The sequence below is a fragment of the Saimiri boliviensis genome, chromosome 3 (assembly GCF_048565385.1).
Source record: "Saimiri boliviensis isolate mSaiBol1 chromosome 3, mSaiBol1.pri, whole genome shotgun sequence".
In the NCBI taxonomy this organism is placed as follows: Eukaryota; Metazoa; Chordata; class Mammalia; order Primates; family Cebidae; genus Saimiri; species Saimiri boliviensis.
Window position 1 is genome coordinate 87,291,437 of NC_133451.1, and position 10,405 is coordinate 87,301,841.

At 39.7% G+C, this 10,405-nt stretch overlaps 1 pseudogene; it reads left to right on the forward strand.

Annotated features, from left to right (window-relative positions):
* The first annotated feature begins 1,967 nt into the window (after positions 1-1,967).
* On the forward strand, positions 1,968-2,581 carry LOC104651646 (interferon-induced transmembrane protein 3 pseudogene; annotated as a pseudogene).
* The last annotated feature ends 7,824 nt before the right edge of the window (positions 2,582-10,405 follow it).

Below are 10,405 nucleotides of genomic sequence, written 5' to 3' on the forward strand. Positions count from 1 at the left end.
TGAATTGACTTACACAGAAGTCACTTCATCTTCCATGAGGCTTTCCTTGATCACTCTGGCTAAAAACAATCTCTTTGGATTTCTATAGTTTAATTTTTAAAATATCACTGAGGATATTTTCATGTCATAATTTTCAATGACATTATGTGTAATGTGCATTGTTCTTCCCATTAAATTGAAAAGAACAAGACTAACATTTCATGAGTGCTATACAAAGTCAGACTGTGCTGGGTGCATGATCTCACTTCAGTCCTCATTAGTCAGTGCCTGCTGGGACCTGTGTGAGTATTGCCTAATGCTGACTCTCCAACACGGCACTCTTCGCACATTGGAAATCCTCTGTCACTATGCTCTCCCACATGCCTGTCACCTCAACCTAAATTGTCTAATGTTGTTGATTGCTTACTGGATATCCTTTTCTAGAACCTCTTTCTAAATCAGATTCCTCTGATGCTCACTTTGGAAACCACCCACCTACCTCTTCTTGATGTGGTAACAGACTAGCTTTTGAGGTAAGAAAACAGAGGGACTGTGTGATACATTACATTCGTGTGTGTGTGTGTGTGTGTGTGTGTGTGGTATGTGTCTACATCTTAGCATACCATCTTGTATATATAGTAAGGAAGTGCTCGACACAGGAAATAAATAAACTTCAATTTTAAAGAAATGCCTTGACTAAAGACATTTTATTCCTGACTTAAGAAAAACCTTGCGGCCGGGCGCGGTGGCTCAAGCTTGTAATCCCAGCACTTTGGGAGGCCGAGGCGGGTGGATCACGAGGTCGAGAGATCGAGACCATACTGGTCAACATGGTGAAACCCCGTCTCTACTAAAAATACAAAAAAGTAGCTGGGCATGGTGGCACTATTCAGGTAGTTCAGGAGAACTACCTGAACCCAGGAGGCGGAGGTTGCGGTGAGCCGAGATCGCGCCATTGCACTCCAGCCTGGGTAACAAGAGCGACACTCTGTCTCAAAAAAAAAAAAAAAAAAAAAAAGAGAAAAACCTTGCACAAATATTTCTGCTATTTTCCAATTACATAAAAAGTCACAAAATATAAAAATATATTTTCATCTATATTATGCTCAATTATGAATACTTAGAAAATTATACAGAAATATTAGAAATATCATGACAATTGAATTGATATAAATGCTGCCTTACATTGTTATTAGAAAAAAAATTGAGAGGCAGAAATTTGAAAGTTTATCTCTAGTTATAAAGGACTAGACAGGTCATTTAACATTTCTGACTCTGTCTTCTTATTGTAAAATAGAACTAATATCACCTGCTTGTATCAATAGAATTTGTTAAAATCAAAGGGCAAAACATAATTTGCAAACTGTAATATGAAACATAAATATAAGGCATTTGGAGGAAGAGCAGTGCTAATAAGCATTTCCAAAAATTTGTGTTTAGAATATTAAAAAGCTGTTACACTAGCAGAAAAGATGAAGTATGAATTCATGGTAATTAACAACCTAAAAATGCAAAGAGAAAAGAAAATGAAGTAAAGAAAATATACACATACCTCCAACACTAGAAATTATTTTAATTTTTTTTCTGTCCCTCTCCAGACATACATACTTAGGACCTTCATTTCTTCCAAAAATATTTATGAAACAGCCATGGTTTGGAAATTCCAATCATTTATAGTTTGCCTGTCATGCTCAATAACAGATGATATAGATGTAGATATAGATAACAAAAGCATATTATAACCATGTGGCTGCACAGCATCCAAAGCTTAATCTTTATAAAACCATAAAATGCTTTTGTTTGGGACATTACCTTAGTTATTCTGTCCTGTAGTTTGTGATTCGTAGCAAAATAAATATAAATCAATATTTATCAGACACCTTCACTTACAACTCTTTGGACCATGCAGTTATACTTATAGTTTTATTTAGTATTATTAGCTCCAAGTCTTCATTGTGAGCCATTAAAAACTTTGATTCTTGAGAAGCATCCCAGCAACCCCACCACAGCAGGTCTTCCCGGACACCATGAACCACACTGTCCAAACCTTCTTCACTCCCGCCAGCACCGACCGTCCCCCAAACTATGAGATGCTGAAGGAGGAGCATGAGGTGGCTGCGCTGGGGGTGCCCCACAACCCTGCACCCCCGACATCCACCGTGATCCACATCCGAAGCGAGGCCTCCGTGCCCGACCATGTCGTCTGGTCCCTGTTCAACACCCTCTTCATGAACTCCTGCTGCCTGGGCTTCATAGCGTTCGCCTACTCCGTGAAGTCTAGGGACAGGAAGATGGTTGGCGACCTGACCGGGGCCCAGGCCTACGCCTCCACCGCCAAGTGCCTGAACATCTGGGCCCTGATTCTGGGCATCATCATGACCATTCTGATGATCATCATCCCAATCCTGATTCTGCAAGCCTATCGGTAGATACAGAGGAATCACCCGGGCCAGGGGCTCTGCCCGTGACCTGTCTCCCTGGTATCCAGCTTCCATCCCTCGCCCTGCCCCCAGCCCTTCCTGTATCAACCCTTTACCCTCACACACTTTTCTACAGTGGTTCAATAAAGTGCACGTGCTCCTGGAAAAAAAAAAAAAAAAAACTTTGATTCTTGGCCCGATGCAGTGGCTCATGCCTGTAATCCTAGTACTTTAGGAGGCCAAGAGGGGCAGATTACTTGAGCTCAGGAGTTCAAGACCAGCCTGAGCAACATGGCAAAACTCCATCTCTGTTTTAAAAGTAAACTAAGTAATTACTTTTTTAATTTAAAACAAAAGCTTCAGGATTATCACAACGAATGGGAGGCAGGACTAGATTGCAGCTCTGACTCACACAGACAGAGCAGTGTGCAGAGACTCGCACTGTGAACTTTACTACAGAACTACTGCAAGAAAAAACCGGGAATTCCAAGAGAATCCACAGACCCTCTGAAGGAAGTGGACTTCTGCAGGACCCAGGAGACATGCCAAACACTATGCTGGTATCCACAGCTGAAAGACAATTCACATCACAGGACTATGTGCAAACAACCCCCAGTACCAGCCTGGAGCCAGGTAGACTTGCTGGGTGGCTAGACCCAGAAGAAAGATAACAATCACTGCAGCTTGGCTTACAGGAAGCCAAATCCATAGGGAAAGGGGGAGAGTACTACATCAAGGGAACACCCCATGGGACAAAAGAATCTGAACAACAGCCTTCAGCCCTGTACCATCCCTCTGACACAGCATACCCGAATGAGAAGGAACCAGAAAGCCAACTCTGGTCATGTGATAAAACAAGGCTCTTTAACACCTGCTAAAAATCACACTAGCTCACCAGCAGTGGTTCCAAACCAAGAAGAAATCCCTGATTTACCGGGAAAAGAATTCAGAAGTTAGTTATTAAGCTAATCAGGGAGGTAACAGAGAAAGATGAAGCCTAATGCAAGGAAATCCAAAAAACAGCTCAAGAAGCAAAGGGAGAAATATTCAAGGAAATAGATAGCATAAAGAAAAAACAGCCTGGGTGCAGCGGCTCACCCCTGTCATCCTAACACTTTGGGAGACTGAGGTGGACAGATCACCTGAGGTCAGGGGTTCCAGACCAGCCTGGTCAACATGGCAAAAGCCCATCTCTACCAAAAATACAAAAATTAACCAGGTGATGTGGCACATGCCTGTAATCCCAGCTACTCGGGAGGCTGAGGCAGAAGAATTGCTTGAACCCAGGAGGCGGAGGTTGCAGTGCACTCTAGCCTGGGGGACAGTGTGAGAATCTGTCTCAAAAAAAAAATCAAAACTTCAGGAAACACTGGACACACTCATAGAAATGCAAAATGCTCTGGAACGTCTCAGCAGTAGAATTGAACAAATAGGAGAAATAAATTCAGAGCTGTAGTTTGTGATTGGTAGCAAAATAAATACAAATCAATATTCATATTTGACAAGGTCTTTGAAGACAAGGTCTTTGAATTCACCCAATCCAACAAAGACAAAAATAATAAGCAAACATGAACAAAGCCTCCAAGAAGTCTGGGATTATGTTAAACAACCAAACCTAAGAATAATTAGCATTCCTGAGGAAGAAGAGAAATCTAAAAGTTTGGAAAACATATTTGGGAGAATAATTGAGGAAAACTCCTGGTCTTGCTAGACACCTAGACAGCCAAATACAAGATGCATAAAGAAAACCTAGGAAATTCACCACAAAAAGATCATTGCCTAGGCACATTGTCATCAGGTTATCTAAAGTTAAGAAAAAGCAAAGAATCTTAGGAGCTGTAAGACAAAAATACCTGGTAACCTATAAAGGAAAACCTGCCAAATTAATAGCAGATTTATCAGCAGAACTTCTACAAGCTAGAAGGGATTGGGGCCCTATCTTCAGCCTCCACGAACAAAACCATTATTAGCCAAGAATTTTGTATCCAGTGAAATTAAGCATCATATATGAAGGAAAGATACAATCTTTTTCAGACAAACGAATGCTGAGAGAATTCACCACTACCAAACCATCACTAAAAGAACTGCTAAAAGGAGTTCTAAATCTTGAAACAAATCCTGGAAACACATCAAAACAGAACCTTTTTAAAGCATAAATCTCACAGGACCTATAAAACAAAAATACAATTTAAAAAGCAAAAACAGGCCGGGTGTGGTGGCTCACGCCTGTAATCCCAGCACTTTGGGAGGCCAAGGCAGGTGGATCACAAGGTCAAGAGATTGAGACCATCCTGCAACATTGTGAAACCCTGTCTCTACTAAAAATACAAAAATCATCTGGGCATGGTGGTGCACACCGGTAGTCCCAGCTACTCAGGAGATTAAGACAGGAGAATCACTTGAACCTGGGAGATGGAGGTTGCAATTAGCCAAAATCATACCATTGCACTCCAGCCTGGGCAATAGAGTGAGACTCCATCTGGAAAAAAAAAAAAAAAAAAAAAAAAGCAAAACAAAAAAACAAGATACCCAGGCAAACAAATAACATGATGAGTGCAATGGTGCCTTGCATCTCAATACTAACATTAAATTTAAATGGCCTAAATGCTCCACTTAAAAGATGCAGAACTGCAGAATGGATAAGAACTCACCAACCAACCATCTGCTGCCTTCAGGAAACTCACCTAACACATAAGGACTCACTTAAACTTAAAGTAAAGGGGTGGAAAAGGCATTTCATGCAAATGGACACCAAGAGCAAGCAGGGGTAGCTATTCTTGTATCACACAAAACCAATTCTAAAGCAACAGTTGTTAAAAGACAAAGAGGGACATTATATAATGGTAAAAGGCCTTGCCCAACAGGAAAACATCGCAATGCTAAACATATATGCACCTAACTCTGGAGCTCCCAAATTTGTAAAAGAATTACTAATGGACCTAAGAAAATCGACAGAAACATAATAATATTGAGGGGCTTTAATACTCCACTGAGAGCACTAGACAGACCATCAAGACAGAAAGTCAACAAAGAAACAATGGACTTAAACTATGCCTTGGAATAAATGGACTTAACAGGTATGTACAGAACATTTCATCCAACAACCACAGAATACACATTCTATTCAACAGCACCTGGAACTTTTTCCAACATAGATCATATGATAGGCCATTAAATGAGCCTCAATAAATTTAAGAAAATTGAAATTATATCAAGCACTCTCTCAGATCGTAATGGAATAAAACTGGAAATGAACTCCAAAAGGAACCTTCAAAACCATGCAAATACATGGAAATTAAATAACCTGCTCCTGAATGATCATTGAGTCAAAAACAAAATCAAGATAGAAATTTAAAAATTCTTCTAACTGAACAACAACAATGACACAACCTATCAAAACCTCTGGGATACAGCAAAGACAGTGCTAAAAGGAAAGTTCATAGCCCTAAATGCCTGCATCAAACTGAAAGAGCAAAAAATGACATTCTAAGATCACAAGGAACTAGAGAAACAAGAACAAACCAAACCCAAACCCAGCAGAAGAAAGGAAATAACCAAGATCAGAGCAGAACGAAATGAAATAGAAACAAACAAAAAAAATACAAAAGATAAATGAAACAAAAAGCTGTTCTTTGGGATAAATAAAAGATAAATAAAATTGATAGACCATTAGCAAGATTAACCAAGAACAGAAGAGAGAAAATAAAAAAATTTAAAAAAAAACCTCACTAAGAAATGAACCAGGAGATATTACAACTGACACCACTGAAATACAAAAGATCATTCAAGGCTGCTATGAATTATGCACACAAACCAGAAAACCTGGAAAAGATGGATAAATTCCTGGAAAAATACAACCCTCCTAGCTTAAATCAGGAAAAATTAGACACCCTGAAGAGACCAGTAACAAGCAGCAAGATTGAAATGGTAATTTAAAAATTAACAACAACAATAACAAAAATCCAGGATGAGATGGATTCACAGCAGAATGCTACCAGACATTCAAAGAAGAATTAGCACCAACACTTTTGACACTATTCCACAAGATAGAGAAAGAGGGAATCCTCCATAATTTATTCTGTGAAGCCAGTATCACCATAATACCAAAACCAGGAAAGGACATAACCTAAAAAAAAAAAAAAACCTGAAGACCAATGTCCCTGATGAACCTGGATGCTAAAATTCTTAAGAAAATACTAGCTAACAAAATCCAACAGCATATAAAAAACATAATCCACTATGATCAAGTAGGTTTTATACCAGGGATGCAGGGATGGTTTAATATATGCAGGTCAATAAATGTGATACACCACATAAAGAGAATTGAAAACAAAAATCACATGAAAAGGGATTCAATAAAATCTAGCATCTCTTTATGGTTAAAACCCTCAGCAAAATCGGTACACAAGGGACATTCCTCAATGTAATAAAAGCCATCTATAACAAACCCACAGCTAACATAATACTGAATGGGAAAAAGTTGAAAGCATTCCCTCTGAGACCTGAAACAAGACAAGGATACCCACTCTCACCTCTCCTCTTCAACATATTACTGGAAGTCCTAGCTACAGCAATCAGAGAAGAGAAAGAAATAAAGGACATCCAGATTGGTAACGAAGAAGTCAAACTGTCGCTGTTTGCTGACGATATGATAGCTTACCTTAAAAACCCTAAAGACTCCTTCAGAAAGCTCCTAGAATTGACAAAATTCAGTGAAGTTTCTGGATACGAAATTAACATTAAAAAATCAGTAGCTCTTCTAGAATAGCTTCTGGGCTGGGACACTTTCAGGCTGCTTGGTCCCAGGGGGCTGCCTGAGTAGCTCTTCTATATGCCGACAGCAACCAAGCGGAGAGTCAAATCAAGAATTCAATCCCTTTTTACAATAGCTGCAAAACAAAAACAAAAAAAAGCCTTAGGAATATACCTAACCAAGGGATGCAAAAGACCTCTACAAGGAAAACTACAAAACGCTGCTGAAAGAAATCATGGATGACACAAACAAATGGAAACACATCCTATGCTCATGAATGGGTAGAATCAATATTGTGTGAATGACCATACTGTCTAATCAGTCAGATTCTTGGAACCAGAGGAGATGCAGGTGTTTTCTGGGAATCATGCTGTTAAGTAGATTTATTTCTTCAAGGAGCTGAATTATATTTCTCTTTTGAAAGCTTGCTCTCAAAATAAAAATAATGAGTCTTCTTTTTATTTTCAAAACAAAGGTTAAATTTCCATGAGGTAGTATGAATTTAAAACACTTTATCTAAATTGAGGTAATAGAATATTTTTCTAACTCATATCTCTACGTAACTCTATCAAAGTTAACAGCTTGATTTCTTCTTCAAAATTTAAACCTTTTGTAGAAAGCCTGTTCCAAGAGAAAACATGGGAGGAATTTTGGGAGGATTTAATAAAATAACAGAAAGATAACATAGATTCCACTTGGTGAGTTCTAGGTAGAATAAAATGAACATGCTATAAGAAAGTAGAAAGATTAGGCTGGGCATGGTGGCTCACACCTGTAATCCCAGCACTTTGGGAGGCTGAGGCAAGTGGATCACTTGAAGTGAGGAGTTGGAGACCAGCCTGGCCAACATGGTGAAACCCCATCTCTACTAAAAATACAAAAATTAGCCAATTATGATGGCACACACCTGTAATCCCAGCTACTCAGAAGGCTGAGCAGAGAGTCTCTCGAACCTGGGGAGTGAAGGTTGCAATGAGTGCCAAGATCAAGATCAAGCCACCAGCCTCAGTGACAAAGCAAGACTATCTCAACAACAACAAAATAAAGTAGAAAAATGTCCTGCAAGTTTGGGGAAGCAATATATACCCCATTAAATTAAAGGCCTGGGTCATTAATAAGCATGAAGATAATCCTTGGTGTGCGCATTACTTAATCCCAAATGATATCAAGATTGGTGACCCTGGCTTCTATTGACTTCCTTGGTACCTTAAGTTTTCCTCACATCTCTTTAGACATTCCCTCTTAGTTTTGCAGGTTCATCTTGTGTATTAGGCCATTCTTGCACTGATGCAGAAAAATACCTGAAACTGGGTAATTTATAAGAAAAGAGGTTTAATTGGCTCATGGTTCTGCAGACTGTACAGGAAGCCCAATGTTGGTATCTGCTTCTGGGCAGGCTTCAGGATGCTTACAATCATGGCAGAAGGTGAAGGAGGAGCATGTGTCTCACATGGTGGTAGCAGGAGCAAGAGACAGAGAATGAGGTACCATACACTTTTAAACAGCCAGATCTCTTGAGAAGCCATTCTCTATTGTGAGGACAGCACCAAGAGAATGGTGCTAAATCATTTGTGAAATATTCATCCCTGTGATCCAATTACCTCCCACTAGACCCCCCTCCAATACTAGTGATTACAGTTCAACATGAGATTTGGGTGGAAACACAGATCCAAACTATACCATGTTGTTCAACCCATTCTTTTAACGTTGGTTTCCTTTGTGGTTATGTTTTGGACCTTCTTTTCATTCTGACCAACTTCCTGGATGGTTTGTTTGTGTGTTTGTTTTGCTTTGAGATGGAGTCTTGGTCTGTCACCCAGGCTGGAGTGCAATGGCACAATCTTGGCTCACTGAAACCTCTGCTGCTGGGGCTTATGCAATTCTCGCACCTCAGCCTCCCAAGTAGTTGGGATTACAGATGTGTGCCACCATGCCTGGTTAATTTTTGTATTTTTAATAAAGACTAGTTTTTACCTTGTTGGCTAGGTTGGTCTTGAACTCCTGACCTCAAGTGATCCACCCACCGTGGCTTCCCAAAGTGGTGGGATTTACAGGCTTGAGCTACTGTGCCCAGCCTTCTGGATGGTTTTTTTCCATGCTTAGGATTCTGATTACAGTCCATATGCTGATCTTTTTCTGGAATCTGAATTTCTCTTCAGTGCACCATATCCACACATACAAAGTAAATATCACCACCATCCACCAGTTGCCCTGGGATTAATTTCGGCATCATCTTTCATTCTCCTGTCTTTCTCTTTCCCCAGTAATTACCAAGTCTTTTAGAGCTCACTTTCTAAATCTCTCTCAAATCTGTCAACTTCTCTCAATCTCTTGATTTAAATCTCCTGCATTCTTTCTGGGCTCATTGCCACGGCTTCTTAACTATATACCTATCAGTATATCCAGGCTCTGATGCATTTCCAAAAGCAGACAGAGCAATTTTTATACATCTGCCCGCTACTCAGAAATCTACAGTGGCTCCCCATGGTTCCCAGCATAAAGCTCCAAAACCTAGTAAGGATGAGCACTGTCTTCAATACCTGACATCTCCAACCTCGTCTCTTCTTGCACCACCCCAGTCTCTAGCCTCACATCAGGCTTTCTCTAACCTTTGGGTCTTGTTATGATCATGTCTCTCGCCAAAATATTTTCTACCTTTCTTTTGCACCCTCTTCCCTCCTCCGTTTCTGATCTTAATCTTCTATCTCCCACTTGTTCTTCAGGTCTTAGCTCAGATATTGTCACTGGAAAGTGTCTTGGGCCCAAAGATTGAGTTATATGTCTCTCCTATATGCTTCCATACCATCTTGCACTTAATCTCATCCTAGAACTGATTATACTCCTATACTGGACTTACAACTCTCTACACACTTGTTTGTAGCCTACATAAGATATAAAATGCTGCATAGGAGTAAGGATTGTGTCTTCTTTACTGTAACTTCTCTAGTAAATGCCTGACACATGGCACATAATAAATATTTGTTATATGAAGGAATGAATGAATGAGAATTTAGAAATTAGCATGACCTTTTAAAAATGTATAATCAATTGAGATGAAAGAATCTATATTTCTTTCACTTAAAGGATGGCATTCTAAGCCTGGTAAGAGGTGAACAAATTCAGACAGGATAATAAATTGCCTTTTTCTTCTTCTTTTTTTTTTTTCTTTTTGAGACGGAGTCTCACTCTATCACCCAGACTGGAGTTCAGTGGTGGGATCTCAGCTCACTGCAATCTTTGCCACCCGGGTTTA